Genomic DNA, 18,369 nt, shown 5'->3' with positions numbered 1-18,369 from the left:
CTCCAGCCCCCTAATCATTTTTGTTGCCCTCCTCTGGACTCTCTCCAATGCATCCACATCCTTTCTGTGCCCATAACTGGACACAATACTCCAGATGTGGCCTCACCAGAGCCAAATAAAGGGGAATAATCACTTCTCTGGATCTGCTGGCAACGCTCCTCCTAATGCACCCCATTATACCATTAGCCTGCTTGGCTACAAGGGCACACTGCTGACTCATATCCAGCTTCTCCTCCACGGTAATCCCCATTCAGAGCTGTCGACATCAGTGATTTTTCTCTGCACTGCTGTGTGTGAGAAGGGATGTGCTGCCCAGGTCTATCACTACAGACTTCTTAAGAAGTGCGGCTCCAATTGATGAGAGGTTTTCATCCAATGGAAAACAGATTCCTCCAGGTGGCCGAGGCAGGCTGGGACATGAGGACCTTTCTTCGGGCATGTGGCAAGCAGGCAGAAGCGCATCCCCTAACAGAAGGGCACTTTCCTTGGTTGTCTTGAACCCCAACGCTACCTCTGCAGCACCTCCCTGGGTCAGTTCCTTTCTGTAAGCCCCTCCCTTAACATCCAGGCAGGGTCAATGTGCCTGTCACTTCCCAAAATACCCACGGTTGGGAGCCTTCTCACTGCTACCTGCCCTTGGCATGAGGCCTCTGGCCTATGCCTGCCAGGATCAGCTCCCCTGACTCCACCAGCTACTGGCAACACCAGCACTTTCCCTCTAGGCCGTTCAAGCCCTGTTCTGTCTCAAAAGGTTAGCAATAGGCATACCCCAATGCCTGAGCCCTCCCGCCAGCTCCCTGGAATGTACACACCCTGGACCACTGGACAGTCGCAGCCGTCACTGATTGTCTGCTCCCCAAGAAACAGTGCCCCAACTTACCAGTTCCACCTTGGGTCCCTGCTCTGCTTCACACCCAGATAATAGGCCTACCTCCTACAGCCAGCTACACACAACACACACATGACCAGACAAGGAGACGGGTCAGTTATCTCCTGCCTGCAAGGAACAGAGCTCACTCCAAGACCTTAACACCATAGTTTAGAGTACAGACACAATGGTAAAACAAGTATAAAATTCAGGACTTCAAGTTAGCATAAATTTCATTAAGGAAATCGAGGTTTATTGTCAAGCAAGGGGCTGACCAGGAAGGGGAAAGAAGACTTTGAAAATAATGTATTATAAAGGCCAAAAGGAATGAAGTAGGGAAGGCATCTCGGTCAAAGAACAACTAATGAAATAAGAGGACTTTTCTAAAAAGGACTGACCGGGTGACTGCAGATGGTCTTCAGTAAGACTCTCTTAAAAGGAACCAACATGGCTTTTTCTACCCCACAAACTAGTGTTATCTCCTATGTGAAGCCAGGTGCTGGGGGAAAAGGTTGTAAATCTTCTCTGGATGAAGGGTAAACAGTCTCTGATTGGTTTTTATAGCTGAAGTCAGTATTGGCAAGGACATCCTTTGTTCGTTATAGGGTACACGACAAACTCTTAAAGGGTTCATTGCTAATATCCACTTGACCAATCTGGAGCAGACCAAGATGGGTCTGAGTGACCCGGGTTTAGCCCTTTTGTAAGTATCTTGGTCAAATGCTTGAAAGGGTTTTGTTACATTTTGGACATCATGTAAATTACTCAATAGTTAGGCTTTTTAGAACTACTCTACAAATATAATTTGGCCTTTGGATTTCCTAGGAATTCATGGTTAAACTGGCGTTGGGTGGTTTCCCATATTAATTTTAGTAATTTGAATTATTAATTCCAAAAAACACTTCAGTATTAGCTACACACACATTTCACAATGACAAAGACCACTAGCTACTGAACTTGATAAGAGACCTCACATGCTACCTTTTGATGTGTAATTATGCATAAATCTAACCCCGGCTCACAGCCAGCCAATGGTTTTGGGGGTCTCTGGGAAAAATCTGAAACAGGCTCCCTATTCTTCCAAAAAATTACTAGAGAGGTGAGAGTTTAGGAAGAATAAGATGTATAAAGAGACCTGTTTTAGGAGGAGCTGCAATATAAATCACTAACACTTGTGATAGACATCTATCAGGGATGATATAGACCATGCTTGGTCCTGCCATAAGGGCAGGGGACTGGACTTCATGATCTCTCGAGGTTCCTTCCAGTTCTAGTGTTCTATGATGTTAGATTCACTGTAGAACTCTATTTTCAAAAGAAAGGGGGAAGGAGATGAAGCGGTTTGCTGATCAACAACATGCGCCAAGAATAAAGCTAAATAAAGCTGATTTGGAAAGAAAACACCCTGCGTTTCTTCTCAAGGTAGGTGAGGTGATTAGAAGTAGCTGAGAAATTGTCAAGACATTTTTTTGCAGGTTTTTGACAAATCTCTCCCAAAAATTTATTGAAGGTTTCCATTTTGCCCAGGGGGAAAAAAAAGTCATTTCCTGTGCAAAAAAAAAAAAAAAAAGTTTTCACTGAGCCCTCATGCTAATACTGGTGATGGAGCTTTATTCTGCAGCCACTTGTGAGCTGAGTAACTTTGGGTTCACGAAGCCTACTTATGTGAATGAAGTTATTCACGAGCATGGTTATGGGCTCAGGTCCTCAGTTTGTTAGCAGCGATTTACAACTCCCCATCTTTTCTATTGAACTGGGACATTTCACTTGGCTAATTCATCTTTTCTTCTTGCAACTTTTAAACCAGGACACTTCCTAAGGGCCGCTTGGATATGAAGGTTTTGTTTTGTTTTTCAAATTCCGCCACCGTGAAGTTGCTTTCTTGCATTTTCCATGCACTAAACAGTCACTCTCAGTCTAGATACATGAAATTAAGGAACACAAGCAAAGAATGAATATAATCTCAGATGGAGAGCACATCCTGTATCTACGTCAGCTTTTCTTCTCTCCTGTCACATGGCATTCAAGATTTGCAATTGTTGCTGCAACCAAAGCAAATCTATCCCAGTCAGGGCAGTACTTGGTACAAACAAGCTAACTCCACTAGGGTTAGACAGTATGGTGATTAACACACCGGCGTTTGCTCCCCTGCTGGCAGAAATGAATTGACCAGTGCTAGAACCTATGGGATACCGTATGGCTAGGCCACATGTGCCACTAACAATCATCATGATTAGACTCTCAACACTGCCCTCAGCACGAATGCTGGCCAGGAACTGGATTTTCCCATTTCCTGGGAAATTCCACCACTTCCAAGTTTGTTTTTGTTCCAAACCTCAAAAGGAATCATCAAATTTCAAAAATAAGGTTTAGGGGAAAAATAATTTGGGGTGACACAAATTGTTTCATTTTGATAGACATTCCAGACATCATCTTTGGAGGTTTCATTTCACTTTGAGTTTATTATTGTAGATTGATAATGTAAAAATATAAGCTGGAAACATTCCAGAAAGATCAACGGTATTAATTTGACAATCCTCCCCCAAAATTTGTTCACATGAAATGTCACTGAAATTGACACATTTCTTGTGGATTTTGACAAATCTGTCTTTTCCCGTGGAAAAGTGTTCCGAAGGAAACTTTTCGACCTGCCCTAGATACAAAGAGTTGTCTTACATTTTAAAAATATAGTATACACTCCTGGCACCTCCCTTTCTTTCACACAGCTCTGTACCCGACCAGCCACTGTAACCCCACAATGGATTTACACACACACACACACAAAATATTCAGTCCGGCAAGAAAAACCAGGCAGACAGAGTTTTGCCTGCAGACATCCTTATGGAAGCCAGTAGGTTTTATTTGCTCATAAAGGTCTCCCGGCAGGCTGCAAACCAGATTACAGAGCTGTGTTGCAGTCTGTGTTTACACACACACCAAGTGTGTACCTACAAGAGGCATATATCTTCCCTTCAGCTCTCATATAGGTCTCTGCTGTCTTGGAGGGTGCAGTGTATAATTGCCAGCATTCAGCCCGTGCCGTTTGCCAATCCAGGTCAGGGGTCCGCTGGGGCTGTATGCTTAGGAGCTAGTGCAGTAGGGCCAGCAAACGTTGATCATTTCGTCACTGCCACCTTGTGCCTCAACCCCGTTTAAAGCCCAGTCTGGTGCGCTGCCCGGGCTGTGTGAAACCCACCAGCTCGGGCAGCACGTCTGGTAAATCCTAGAGCAGATCCTGCTGATAAAGCAAAGGGCAAGGCTGCCACGGTAGCAGCGGTGGCTGCTGCTAGGAACAGCCGGCCCTTTTGAATGGCTGAGCCCTGGAGCAATCATCTCCTTGCCCTCCCCTCCATCGATGGGCCCGTCCTTCGATAAAGTGCAGGGAAGTTGTTGCTTAGCAACCACAGAAATCATTTGCTTAGAGCAGGGGTTCTCAAACTGGGGGCTATGAACCCTCGGGGGGGTCACAAGGTTATTGCCAGGAGAGGAGGGGTCCAAGAGTCGTCAGTCTCCATGCCAAACCTTGCTTCACCTCCAGCATGGATAACAGTGCTAAATATAAAAGAGTATTTTAATTTGGGGGAAGGAGGGGTGTCACACTCAAGCTATGTCTACACTACAAGGTTTTTGTGCACAAACCAGCAGAGTGGCCACACCTGAAGCGCATTTTTGTGCAAGTCAATCGACAGAACAGAGGGCTTTTGCAGGTAGAGTTATTCCTCTCCCCACGAGGCATAACTCCTTTTTGCGCTACAGCTCTCGCACAAAAAGGCAGGTGTGGACGCTCCGGAGGGGTTTTTGTGCAAGAAATCCCTATGGGCAAAAGCACAGGTGCTCTGATGGCCAGTCAGCTTTCTTGCCCAATAGCGTCCACGCAGTGTGGACACTCTCATGCGCAAAAGCACGTGGCTTTTGCGACGCGCTTTTGAGGTGTGGACGTGCTTTTGCGCAAGAAGCTTTTGCAGATCTCTTGCACAAAAACCCTGCAGTGTAGACGAAGCCTCAGAGACTTACTGGGCAGAAGGGGCCACGAATACAAAAGTTTGAGAACCACTGAGTTAGAGTTCAAGGTGTCACAGGGCTGCTCTTAAAGAATGGAAGAAACAACGCTACTTCGCTACAGTGCCTCACAAAGCAAACAGCGTGTGGCCGTTCTTCGGTGCTCCATTCTGATACAACGTCTCTCCCACAACCACAACAGGCACCCATCCACTCTACTGGGAAATACTCGACACACCGGAATGAGACACTGAGCCCCAACCCAAACAACTTCCTGTTTTCCTCTGGTGTCCTCCCTCGACAAGCCAGCTGCAGGGAGACCCTGCCTCTTGCCCACCGACAGTCCTGTTCTCCATTCTGAGAGCACACCAGATTTACATCTTACCGCCCCTTCACGTTCCACAAACATAGCCTTCCCTTCGCAATTATTCTCCCCTCCATGCTTCTACCAACACTTCGAGTGCTGTTATATCAATGTAGGTGGAACAAAGGTGTTAACACAGCCTAGTCACTGTCCACCTCTAAACAGTGTTAAACAAGGTCCAGGGGTTGGCGTACAGCAACATACTGCAAACACACCAGTAAACCTCTCCAACCTTTTGTTCAAGGTAAAGAAAAGAAGAGGAAAGCATGTCAGCCTTGGAAATGTGAAGTACTACGTTTGGTTTTCCTCTTAACATCTGTTTCCTTGCCCTGCAGCTGGAGAGATTCAGCAGAAAACCTTCTCCAGATGCAGTCCAAGAAGGTAATGATGAGGCTTGCAAGGAGAAGGGAAGTTACTGAAGGTGGGCTGGCACTGCTGTTGCTGTTAAAGTCCTAACCCATTTGTTCCCAAATCGTATCTGGGATTCAGCTGCAGCCAGGAGAGAAGGAACTATCTTCTGGTTCCTGCTCTCTGGATCTCTCTCAAGACCAGGATGACAAAGTCTCGGGGTTCCGGAATGGGATGTGGCCGCCATGAGGATGAAGCTCTCTCCAGTAGCCAGTTTCCCCCCCAAAAAACAATTTTTTTTTCTTTAAGAGCCCAATGCTCTGAGCTTGCTCCGGGGCCTTCCTTTCTTGCCTGGCTCCCCTGCTGGCTGGGACAGAGGAGAACAGGGCAGTTTGGAGCCCTCTCACCCATACAAGCACCTCAAGAGGAAGCGGTAGAGGACTTCTCTAGGGTGCTGAGGTCAGGTCAGTGAGGGCAGGAAAGTCGGGTGCTATGGAGACAGCGACCGAGTGAAATGGCCGGTCTCCCCTCCTCATCCCCCTCCACAGGTCACTTCGCAGGGACGTGCAAGAGAGGAAGAACTGGCATGAACCACAGCCAAGGAAGCCAGTTAAATCTCAGGAAAGACTGAGCCGGCACTGCCCCGTTGATCTTGGCATGGCTGTAGATCGCTGTGCTATGTGCCTGCACCTGTCCCGAGCTCCCAACCACCAACAGGCGGATAGGGGACGCTGCACATACCTCCGGGGTCCGGCTGAGGAGCACTTCTCTTCTGCTCAGGCTACCTGCCACTCTGAGCTCCACACGCCGATGTGCAGCACCACCGCACCAATTGGAGGTTTTATGGGACGGATTAAGATTTTTCAACAGGGAGTCACAGGCAAGCTGGAAGAAAACAAGTCCAACGAGTCTGGGTGACAGAGGCTTTAGCCAGTAATGCGGTTTCAAGGGAGTAATCACAACAATAACAGTACACCTATTGCACTGTGTCTTTCATCCAGGAATCCCAGTGCCTGTTGCAAGCAATAATTAATTACTCCTTACAACACCCGTCAATCATTAAAGTCTTGAGAGTTTTTCAAGGAAGAAACATTCATTTCTCTCTGCCAGCTAAGTAAAGACAAACAAGACAATACTGGACAGTATCTAGGCAGAAAACAAAAATCCCAGACATACACAGCCAGAGCCTTAGCTGGGGTCAATGGGTACCATTCCATCAACACTAATAGAGAGCTATGCCAGTTCACACCAGGTGGGGATCTGCCCTATTGACTGGAGTAGAGCAATGTTGATTTACACAACTTGAGAGCCTTCCTCTAAAGGTCTGGCTGGATTAGGTCATGTCTACACTGCCGTTGATGTCACTTAGAGGTGGGAAAACACATCCTGAGTGACACATTTCACTGGCACAAGTGGTAATGCACACAGGGCTGTGTCATAAGAATGGCCATACTGGGTCAGACCAAAGGTCCATCTAGCCCAGTATCCTGTCTTCTGACAGTGGCCAGCATCAGGTGCCCCAGAGGGTATGAACAGAACAAGGAATCATGAAGCGATCCGTCCCATCATGCATTTCCAGCCTCTGACAAACAGGAGCTAGGGACACCATTCCTACCCATTCTGGCTAATTAGCTTTGATGGACTTATCCTCCATGAATTTATCTAGTTCTTTTTTGAACCCTGTTAAAGTTCTGGTCTTCATAACATCCTCTGGCAATGAGTTCCACAGGTTGACTATGCACGGCATTCCCTTTGTTTGTTTTAAACCTGCTACCTATTAATTTCATTTGGCGACCTCTAGTTCTTATGTTCTGTGTCCACCTGAGAAAGCATGTTGAGGTGGTTTAATTATAGTGATGGAACAGTTCTTTCCTACCAGCATTGAGTAGCTACATACGAGATCCTACATCAACAAAGCTACGCCACTATACACTGCGTAGCTAAAAATCCCTGGTCCTTTTCTAATCTTCAGTTAATTGATTGCCTGTTAGTTAAATGGAAGTAATATGATAAACTCTAAATTAGAAATGCCGGAAACGTAAGAGTCCTGAAAACATTTATTCCAGTAAATCGATCACTTGTGTGATGTGTAACACATTTGCGAAGTGTCAAGACTAGCATGCACAGTGATGTTAACGTAGATTGACTGAACTGCCCATCAGTAAACTCAAGTTAAAACAAAAGCACAACGCTTTGACATAGCCAGTGTCTCTCAACAATTGCGGGCTGGAGATTCCTTACTCAAAACCAAACTTTTCCACAAACTCTTTAAATTTTTTTATTCTTTGATAAAAAAAAAATCGAGGATAATGATCAGCTTACGTCATTCAGTGTGTATTTCAAGAGGCTAACAGGATACTTGCGCAAGATTTTCTTTGCTTTAGACTGGCATCATGTTTTCAATGCCTTGTGACCCTCCCCACTCCAATGCTTTGCAACCGCTTTGTGCAGCAACCCCCCGTCTAGATAAACCAAGTGTAGGATGAGTTCTTGTTAAGATCGCGTCAGTATCTATCTGTGCTGTTAGGGGGCACTGTGGTCAGAATATCTACGGTTTTGGGTGGAACTAAACTCCAGACATGAAAAAGAAATTCTGAATCCTGACCACTTGGGGTTATTAAAGCCACAGGGTGCTTTTGGCTGAAGTATGGAATATTAAGTACACTCAGGGTAACTGAGTTCAGTCTAAAATTCTGCCTGTGATTTGAACTGGACCCAGGGTTCTTCGTTTAAAGCAAACGTTGGCAGATGGCTGAAGGGCTGTCATACTCCACTCCAGCAGAGGCTGCGTATCAATGATGGACAAAGCCATTCCTGTTAGAAACCAGGGTCAGATTCTCCTCTTACTTCCACTGTTTGTCCCTTGCGGTTATTCCTTTGTCATCCGTGGGGTTACTCCTCATTGACGTGCAGGAGACTCGGGTCCACGGCGGGTACGTTATTCTGTGAACAGCTGAGAGATTTTTCTGGAGGCGTGTGGCGGGATGTGCCCTATGTAAGGCCCGACGGTTAATCCAGAAGGCCAAGGGTCTCTTGGATGCATCAGTGGTCTCAAGGTTGCAGACCAGAGAGTGAGGACAGGGGCTCAGACAATCTGCATGGGTCCCTGGGCCAGGCGGGAGGGAGCAGCAATATGGTTCCAGTAGGGGTGCGACCTCTGGCATAAGGGGCAGGGCCAGAGGTAGCCCCTCCCCTCCAGCCCTCAGAGCCACACAGCACATGTTGCACGGTGCTCCTGCAGCAATTTAAAGGGCCCAGGCCCATTTGAACCACCAGGCCCCAGGCCAACTGCCCTTTTTGCCCCTCCTGCTGGTGGGCCAGAGTAGGGAAGAACAAGCTGTGTAACTGATCTTTAGACCAACAGGGTTAGAGATGGGGCTTCATTTGCAATGAAAGAGATGCCGGGACTCCAGCAATCAGCTGCCGGAGCGCAAATAATTTTTTTTTTACATTCATCTCTGATGCAGCAAGCCCAGAGGTGTCGGGGCTATGAACGGCCAAACCTACAGGTGCGGGTGACCCAGTCCTGGAATCAATGAAGCAGCCGTTCGAAGGGGCTGCCACGGGTCATTAATCCAGCAGTTCTCAAATGGTGGGTCAGGACCCCAAAGGGGGTTGCGACCCCATTTTAAAGGAGTCACCAGGGCTAGCGTGAGACTTGCCGGGGCCCTAGGCTGAAACCCAAGTCTCCCCACCCAGCAACAGCCCTGGGTGGTGGCAACTTTTGTTGCCAGGAAGGGAGCAAAGTGCAGTGAAGTTGGAGAACCTCTGATCTAGTTTAAGTGCCTGCCCAGATGTAGGACTTGTTGGGTCTAAACCATTCAAGACAGATGGCCCTCCAGCCTCCTTTAGATAGTCTCCGGTGAAGGAGCTGCCACACCCTGCCGAGGCAGCCTGTCCCTTTGTCCGGCTGTTCTCACTTAGGAAATTTCCCCTGAGAACAGCCGGGGAAAACAGATTTTATCTAAATCTGTTCGGCTCTGAAACATGAACCCCATTGGCTCTTGCCCTGCCCTCTGTGGCAAGAGAGAACAACTTTTCTCCATCCGTGACATGGCAGCCTTGCAAGTATTTGAAGACCGCGCTCATGTCCTTCCTCAATCGCCTCTTTTCCACACCAAAACCCAGAGCCTTCCCCCTTTGCTCTTACGGCTGTAGTCTAGGCCTTGGAGCCTCTTTGCCACTCCTCTCTGGCTCCTGTCCTTTCTGGAAGACTAGGCATGCCCCTAATACCATTTGGCGGGAGCACTATGACAAGAGAGCTTTGTCCTGAGTGTGAGACATTGCAAATGGTTAAAATTATCAACTGTCACTTTAAAATCGATGGGGTTTCCCTAGCCCTGCTTACAGAGCCCTCCCTTGCCTGCAAGGAAGCATGTGATCTGGGTCTTTGGGGGCGGGAACAGGCTCGGAGTTTGTACATCATAACTATCGATTATTAACCATGACAAATCCTGAGGCTTACTCGGTTTGACTCAATTCCCCTCAAATTCAGCCAAGGGGAGTTTGCTTGAGTAACGTCGGAGTAAAAAGTATCTGAGAGCCTCTAGGTTTGGGACAATAACTAAATTCCTATTATCTCTCTGGGCCAGGCACCCACCTCCATGGCTCTGTTGACACTCGCGATTAATTGCGTTGACAGTTGCACTTATTGCATTGTAGGCTGTGGAACTGAGGTAACGCTAAATTATACCCTTGGTGTCTCAGTGGATTTCACGTTGGATTCGTCTACACAGGGACAAAGCCCAATTAAGTCTCCTTGTGTTGTTAAGTTACTCGGTGCCCTGAGGGTGCTGCCGTGCGTGTTCCAAGTCCTCGCTACCAGGATCAAAGGACAACGAAGCCAAACAGAAGGATCCAGTCCAGGGTGAAACCCTTCAGCATATACTTTGAAGAGGACTCTTTTTTCTGGGATGATCCTGAGCAAGCAGGACCAAACCTCGCAAACCACAGGAGATATTGGATCTGCTGCACCCAAATCTCCCCTCACTTAGACAGCAAGGTCCCTGATGTCTCCCATGGAGTTTCCCTTGATTTTTACACCAACTTCGAAACCTTCTTTTCTTCTGCACTGCACCTTGGGAGGTCTGACTGCAGTTCAGCGCCTGGGAAGGGAGGGGGGAGGACGCCACCATTCTGATCTGGCAGCTTTCCATCCCTCCCTCAAATGGGATAAAGGACACAAAGGGTAAGGCAGAGATCCCTCTTTTGCTGACGGAGCGGGTGTGTTATCCAGGCCGGTATCAGCCATGTGCTGAGAGCTAGGCACCTATCAGACTGGGTGGATGTTGGCACAGAAGACGGATGGGTGGAAAGCTAGCAGGCACTTGCTACATTCAGAACCGGGCTAGGGCCAGTTCCCACATGCTTCATCAGCATGTTGGCAAAGAAGCAGCTGGCAAGGGAGGTACAATACATGTGCTGGCACAGCACCAGATTTCCAGCTACGCTGAGCTGTAAACCTCCTTCCCCCCAGATGTGCACAGTTGTCTCCTGCCCGAAGAGGGGCCAGCGCTGCGGAGGGGCACTGCCTCCTTCCAAGGGGTGTAGCAATGGGCATTCACCTCGTATGTGCCAAGCGGCTCCCCGAGGGACTCCCCATGGCAGCAATTGTCTCTGGACTCCCCTGGTGGGTGCCGTTCCATAACACATCCAACAACGGGGCTGGGCTCAATGAGGAAACATGACAATAAATCCCAGTGCCAAGACTCAGAGATCTGGAAGCTCGTGGCTCAGGACCATCCAACCCAGGAGTCCTGCCTCCAAAGTTTCCCTTGGCTTCCATGGGAGATCTTCCTAAGAAAGGAGTCCCCGGCAGAGCCGTGGGAGTAAAGCAGTCTGCTGCCGACAGACACGGAGCCAAGCTGGGAAAGAGCAAAAGGAACCAGTGACATCCGCGTAAGGTAAAGCAGAGAACACTGTCAGGGCTCTCCGACAAGCAAACAAACAGCCAGCCTGCTTCCTAAGCAGCAACGGCTCCTAAGTGCAACTCTTTGTGGACTCCCTCCACCTGTTCTGAGCACGGCCAGACTCAGCAACCTGTTGGAGTGAGTTCTTGCAGCTTAACTCTGGCGGTGGTGCAGCTCTCTCCTGACAAACTCCACATTATGGACACGCGCTGTGTGTCACATGGACAGGACACTGGCTTGGAAACCCCGACATGGAACGCTCCCCTGGCACCAGGCTAAAACAACAGCCATGGATGCATAGTGCTCGTGCACCAGGGTGCCAGTTGTCTACACTAGAAGGGGCCCTAGGCATCACTGTCGACAGGTCTGGGAAAAGTATGAGTCTTCTTCACGCAGCTGTGGTCAAAAAAGCTAAACACCCGTTCAGGTGCCTACAGAATGGGATGGCCAATCATAAAAGGATAGTATATCTATTCAGGAGGTGGTCTCCTTGGGAAAACTACGTACAGTCATGATCATCCCATCCCTAAGGAAACTAGAGAGGCTTGGTGCATGACTCACTGTAAGGAAAGTGCATTCACACCTTGCGCTAATGTGGATTTAAAATGGATTAGGGAAATGGCTTTCAACATCCGTGTGGACATGCTCGTTCAGAATGAAGGTAACCTTAAATCAGTGTAGTTGAATTATACTAAACTGAGTTAAAGCCACTTTACTTCTGAATGAAATTGTCCCAACAGAGCCTGAGTGCTTTTTAATCCTCTTTATATTAAAATCTTTAATTTAGATTTATTCTCCTGAAAGTCCTCATGTAGATGAGCCCTCAGAGATGAGGCATGAGAATAATCCAGTCCCTGGAAAAACTCTCATACAAAGAGAGATTGGATTGTTTACTCTTAAAGACACTTATCAGAAAGCACGTACAAGTATATTGGACAATGAACATAAGTATATTGGAGTGTTTCTCACCATTTTTATAAAGTACCTCTTTTTAAAAAAAATTATAAGTACCCCTAGTATCTACAGTTTTCATACACACGATTTTTTTCTACCATTGCAACACATTTGTTTAAACAACTTAATCATAGCCAGTTGGGCAATGAAATTTTTTGGTGTAAAAAGTAAAAAATAATAAAGCACTGTAAAACTTAAACATTCAGTTTTCTCCAAATTTCAGTTGTGCTGACATATCCCCCCAGGCTTCTCTCTAGTACCCCTGACAGTACTCGTACCACTGGTTGAGAAACACTGGTATATTGGACAATGAATGTAAGAGTATATTGGACTACTCCAGAAGGTTGCTGCCTTTTCCATTTCATAGCACAATAAGGCAGCATCTGCATATTCAAAATCAAAGGAAATGCTTTTTCTGCATAACTTGTGGTTAGACTCTGGAACTCCCAGACACAGGAAGTCAGTGAGGTCAAGAGAACTGAAGAGTTGGTTTGTCTGAACATCAAGAACATTTAAAGTGATCGTTAAAGAAAATAATGTTTGGGAGGCATTTCAAGCTTGAGTTGTCTCTGACTATTTCAGACCACGATGAAAACTTTAAGCTCGTAATAGGGGGATGGGGAGAAGACAGATTAACCTACACCATGTGATTCTGCACAGTACAGTACGGGGAGAATCAGGGATGGGATGTTCTGTTGTCAAAGTGGTGCAATCCCCTTTGTGAACATGCTGATCACGCTACAACTGGTTGGCATAATTAGAGTTGTGCAAGGAAGTGTGCTGAGAGGCGCTCAGCTGATCCGAGCCAGGTTGACACTGAATGAAGGGGCTTTGCTCTGCTTATCTAAATTGGTTTAAAAAAAAAGCAATCGCGCACCCGGAGTTAGGGCAAAGCTCTTTGTAGACCAGGCCTTAGAGCAGGAGTGCCGTTAGCAGAAGACAGGTGTGGATGGCTGTTGACGCATGGGATAGGTTCTAGAACGAGGGATGCTGGCACACCCCAGGGCTTGGAATAGTTTCTGCCATATGCAGAGGTCGCAGTCTGGCTCAATAGGTCTCCACACCCTCACTATACAAATTATTCCAGCCTCACCTGTCTATGTGTTGGGTTCTTCTCCTTCACAAATACTTGCTTTGGCTTGTTACCCGTGCCCCTGACTGAAGGGAATTGCTTACCCTGCTGATGGGCCTCTCTCACCGGTTAATCCTCAACAAGATCCATTCTGCAGCGCTGTTGAGAGATAATTATACAGATTGGAAACTTCTGATGCTCCCTGAAGGAGAGATTAACGCACTGCGGAACTGCCCGGACTTGCAAGCTGCTGAAGAAAGCCAATCCATTCACAATCTGACAGATGTGGTGTGTCATCATAACAACATCAACACTGCTAGTGACCCCCCAAAGACCTGGTGACTCAAAATCTCTGCCACTGAATTACAAATGGCTTCAATAAATAGGGCTGTAACCGAGTAACTTTTTCTGGGCTTCCCACAGCCTGATTCTGTATTGTCTATGCGATTGTGTGGGAAGTAAGGCTGCCATTCATAACTAGCCAAGTCGAACTGTCTACTCAAGGAATCTTAGATCTCACAGAAGCAGAAATTGAGAAGAACTGTCCCACAACCAGGGCTGGTAGATTTTGCTGGGTCCTGAGCAAAGCGGGGAGGGGTGACTCAGCCTCAAGTAGAAGGGGCAGGACTGGGAGCTAGTCTCTTCCACCCAGCCCTCAGCCTCACCCAGAGCATGCCACCAGGGCTCCATTGCTGTTGCTGCAGTAACAACTGGTAGACTTGGGTCATTTTAAATTGCTGGGTCCAGGATAAATGCACCTTTTCCTGAACCCCCCCCACTCCGCAGCCCTGTCCACAGTCGACGTGAAATACTGCATGGTAGTGAGGGAAGCTACATGATGAAACAGGGCAGAGTCGGACGTGTATTGTTCTTTATCTACATCAGCGCAGTAATGTCAAGAGTGGTTGGTTACACGCTCAGATCAAAAGTCTCCAAGGAGAAATGCAATTTTTAGCTCTCACTGTCCTTACTTAAGTATCAGAGGGGTAGCCGTATTAGTCTGAATCTGCAAAAGTGGCGAGGAGTCCTGTGGCACCTTATAGACTAACTGAAGTGTTGGAGCATAAGCTTTTGTGGGCAAAGACCCACTTCGTCACATGCAACCGACGAAGTGGGTCTTTGCCCACGAAAGCTTATGCTCCAACACTTCAGTTAGGCTGTGTCTACACTTGGCCACTTATTCCGTAAAAGCAGCTGCTTTTCCGGAATCAGCTGAGAGCTATCTACACTGGCCGCTTGCTTTTCCGGAAAAGCAATGACGATCTACTGTAAAATTATTGGCGTTTTTCCGGAAAAACTATGCTGCTCCCGTTCGGGCAAAAGTCCTTTTCCAGAAAAACTGTTCTGGAAAAGGGCCAGTGTAGACAGCACAGTAGTCTTTTCCGCAAAAAAGCCCCGATCGTGAAAATGACGATCGGGGCTTTTTTCTGGAAAAGCGCGTCTACATTGGCCACGGACGCTTTTCCGGAAAAAGTGCTTTTCCGGAAAAGCATCCTGCCAATGTAGACACGCTTTTTCCGGAAATACTTATAACGGAAAACTGTTCCGTTTTAAGCATTTCAGGAAAAGGGTGCCAGTGTAGACGTAGCCTTAGTCTATAAGGTGCCACAGGACTCCTCGCCACTTTTGTCCTTACTTAAAGCTCTCTGAAATTACCCTATGAGTAAGTCAGGAGAGTAGAGATGTTCACTGGATGAAATTAACAAATTGTTTCATTTCTATTGGGAAATGTGACAAACAAACAGGAAAAAGCATCACAAGAAATGTGATACAAGGAAATCACATTGCTGGGAATTGCTGATAAGTCATTGCAGCTTCACTTCAGTGACTTATGATCTTACAGGAGGCAGGCAACTGAATAGTATCTTTTGATTGTATTTTATCTTATTCTTCCTGGGAACACCCTTAATGTGACTTCATCACTTTGTGTTTTGTGGGATTGTTTTGCTTATTATGTACATTGGGTGTTGGTGCATCCAAGATATTACTCATGGGCTAAAACAGACAAAAGTTCATTTGCTGGTGGAAAACCCTCTTGTCGCAGGGGACTAGAACAGCAAGGTGGGGCTGCTTGTTATCAATGGGATATTGAAGAAAGAAGCAGCAACTCCGTAGCTGGAGTTACAACCAGCTTCCATTATGGAGCTGCAGCTGAGACCCTACGAAACATGGTGGAAAGGTTGGCACTGAAAATTAGCAGCTGTATTCTGAAAGGAAGTTTCATACGCAATGTTTCAAGAAAACTCACTGCGTTGGTTCCACATTACCAACTAAAGTCATTCATAAACTAGAGAGTCTGAGATAAAAATCAAGGGAAGTTCTTCACACAGTGCACAGTCAACCTGTGGAACTCCTTGCCAGAGGATGTGGTGAAGGCTAGAATTTTAACAGGGCTCAAAAAAGATCTAGATAGATTCATGGAGGTTAGGTCCATCAATGGCTATTAGCCAGGATGGGTAGAAATGGTGTCCCTAGCCTCTGTTTGTTTGTAAATGGGTGACAGGAGAGGAATCATGTGAGGATTACCTGTTGTGTTTCCTCCCTCTGAGGCATATGGTATTGGCCACTGTTGGCAGACAGGATACTGGGCTTGATGGACTTTTGGTCTGACCACAGATGGCCGTTCTTATGTTCTTAACTATAATTCCCCTTAGAAAGAGACAAGATGGGTGAGACAGCGCCTTTTATTGAATGAACTTTGAGTGGTGAAAGACAAGCTTACCCAGCACTCCTTAAGCGAGATTACTTCACTCCCGTTGTTTCTTTAATCTGCCGGGACCAAGCGGGCTACAATGGCACCGCATTTCCATTACATAGCTGAGTGTGGCCATGCTTGAAACCCCAAAAGAAAAAAGGGAACCATCCTGGTGCTGCCAGAGTTTTATGCTTCAAGCTCCTTGGGGCTGTCAATTTTCTCCTCCTTCTGGCTAGAACTAAATGAGGACTTTGCAATGCTCGCCCCGTTGTGTGTTTTTCCGATGGCCCCGCTTTGCAGGAACCCATCTGACCCTCGGCTTCGTTTGAAAAGGAAGAGGAGATTGGTTCGCGCCTCCCCCATTACGGAGAAGAGCCCTGCAGTGCGGTGGCGGAAAGCTCAAGGAGACAGAATGCGGGGCCTTAGAACGGTGATTGGAATGGGGTGGACCGGGGTGTAGCCACGAGAGGGCAGGGGCTGGCTCACCGCGCATACAGGCCTGCTCATCTCCAGCCCTGCCCCTGCTCCTGGCGGGACTCTCCCTCTTCACCCGATGCTCCAGCTGGGCCCGGGGGCTTGTCCTACTCTGCTTACCCAGCACTCCTGCCAGGGAGCAGAGTCGGGGGCTTGCAAGCCTCTGTGCCCTGCCCCCGCTCCCCGGCTGGAGCATCAGGCAGGCGGACCAAGGCAAGGCAAGCCAAGCCCCACATCCCACCCCACCATCTGGAAGGAGTGCCTGGCCAGCGGAGCAAGCGGGGAGGGGGAAGGGCACCCCTCATTTGTACCATGCCCCACTGGGCAGAGCATCTATCCCTCCCTCTCGTCCAAGGCTAGCGGGAGGCGGCAGGAGACAGAAGAGAGGCAGCCCCCTCACTCCTACCCTGCTCCAGTTACCACCCATCCATCCAAAATCAAAGCTTACCTACCCGTCCTATTCTGGCCATGGGTGCAAACACCCCTCCCTCCAGCAGGCAGTTTCCAAGGGCAGAAAGAGTAGCATTTGGAAAGCGTGCGCTTATGCGCTCTAAGAAAAAGCGGGCAGAAACCCACATCTACATGGGCGTTGTAGAGACGCAGCCGCTTGGGTCAGGTATGTATTTGAGCAGTAGAACTATACAGCTATCAAGGCGCATCACGGCAGGGGCGGTTATTCCCCCTCTTGCTCGGGCAGGCATGAGCCATTTTTATAGTGGACTCACCACACCCGCCCTAGGGAGAACGGCAGTGCTTGGACTATGTGGGGAAACGAGAACCAGGCAACGCCAGGGCCAAGACCAAACCTAGGATGGCCCCGTGCAGCAGCTAAGAGCCAGGGATGAGCATGTATGTTGTGCGTGGACCTGTTTTCCCACAATGCTGGGGGAACATGTACGTTCACTAGGGGCAGCCCCATTCCTGGCTCTCAGGCACTTAGCCGGGGACCCTCTCTTGCCTCCAGCCTAGGGGAGGGGCAGGCAAGGCCATGACTTTACCATTTATGCCCATGAAATGTGGGGTTCTTAAGCAATGACGACCTGCCTCATTTTTATCCTGCAATTCACACCGTCTCCCTCTTTATTTCCTCATTCTTTGAGGAACAAGCCAGCCCTGAGTGGATGTGCCAGCAAATCATTCCTGGCATCCCACTTCCTGTTTGGAGAAGCATTTCAACATGGGCCTTGGTCTTCTTGGCTGCAAGTGGCGTGTAGCAGAGAAGTCTGAGGGGGGAAAGTCTCTTCCTGGGATATGGAGCATGCATCCACTATTATAGGGCCGGTATCAGTTCTTCTTCCTCTCATCCACATGCTCTGCTTGGCTGCCATCCTCCAAACTCTCCCTGTGCTGCCGCCAAGCAGCGGCTTCTGCTTCTAAGCAACATCTCAGCCTGCCTTCCCGTCCGTCCCAAGTCCTTAACAGCCTGCTGAGCATTTTGGTGCCGGCTAAGACCCCGCATGGTGCCACGGAAGTCAAGGCCGGGAGATGCGGCCAGCTGCTTTGAACGTTGCAGAATTGAGTGCTCGCTCACCGGCCTGGCTTCGTGACCTGACTTAACAGGAGCACGTGGCCTCATCTCTCCCAACATTTCCCACTGTGGGGGACGCTGCTGTAGTTCCAAGAGGTGGCACCTTCTCCATTCAACTCAGTGTCAGCATTTAAGGAACCATCGGCATCTACTTCAGT

The 18,369-nt window shown here is 48.1% G+C and overlaps 1 protein-coding gene across 3 annotated transcripts in view; it reads right to left on the bottom strand.

The window, feature by feature from the left end:
- The window catches only part of LOC102461412 (transmembrane protease serine 11F-like), a 75,096-nt gene that overhangs the window by 34,576 nt on the left and 22,151 nt on the right, over positions 1 to 18,369 (bottom strand). For 2 of the 3 annotated variants that reach the window (XM_075929272.2, XM_025187161.3), the window contains exon 3: positions 6,321 to 6,464. The gene's annotated coding sequence lies outside the window, so the exon portion shown is untranslated. Of the gene's footprint in view, positions 1 to 6,320; positions 6,484 to 18,369 lie in introns of those variants that run through there. The other variant, XM_075929273.2, reaches the window with a different exon arrangement.

Source organism: Pelodiscus sinensis, chromosome 4, assembly GCF_052426305.1.
Source record: "Pelodiscus sinensis isolate ZL-2025 chromosome 4, ASM5242630v1, whole genome shotgun sequence".
Lineage (NCBI taxonomy): Eukaryota > Metazoa > Chordata > Testudines > Trionychidae > Pelodiscus > Pelodiscus sinensis.
This window is presented reverse-complemented; position numbering and strand designations above follow the sequence as displayed.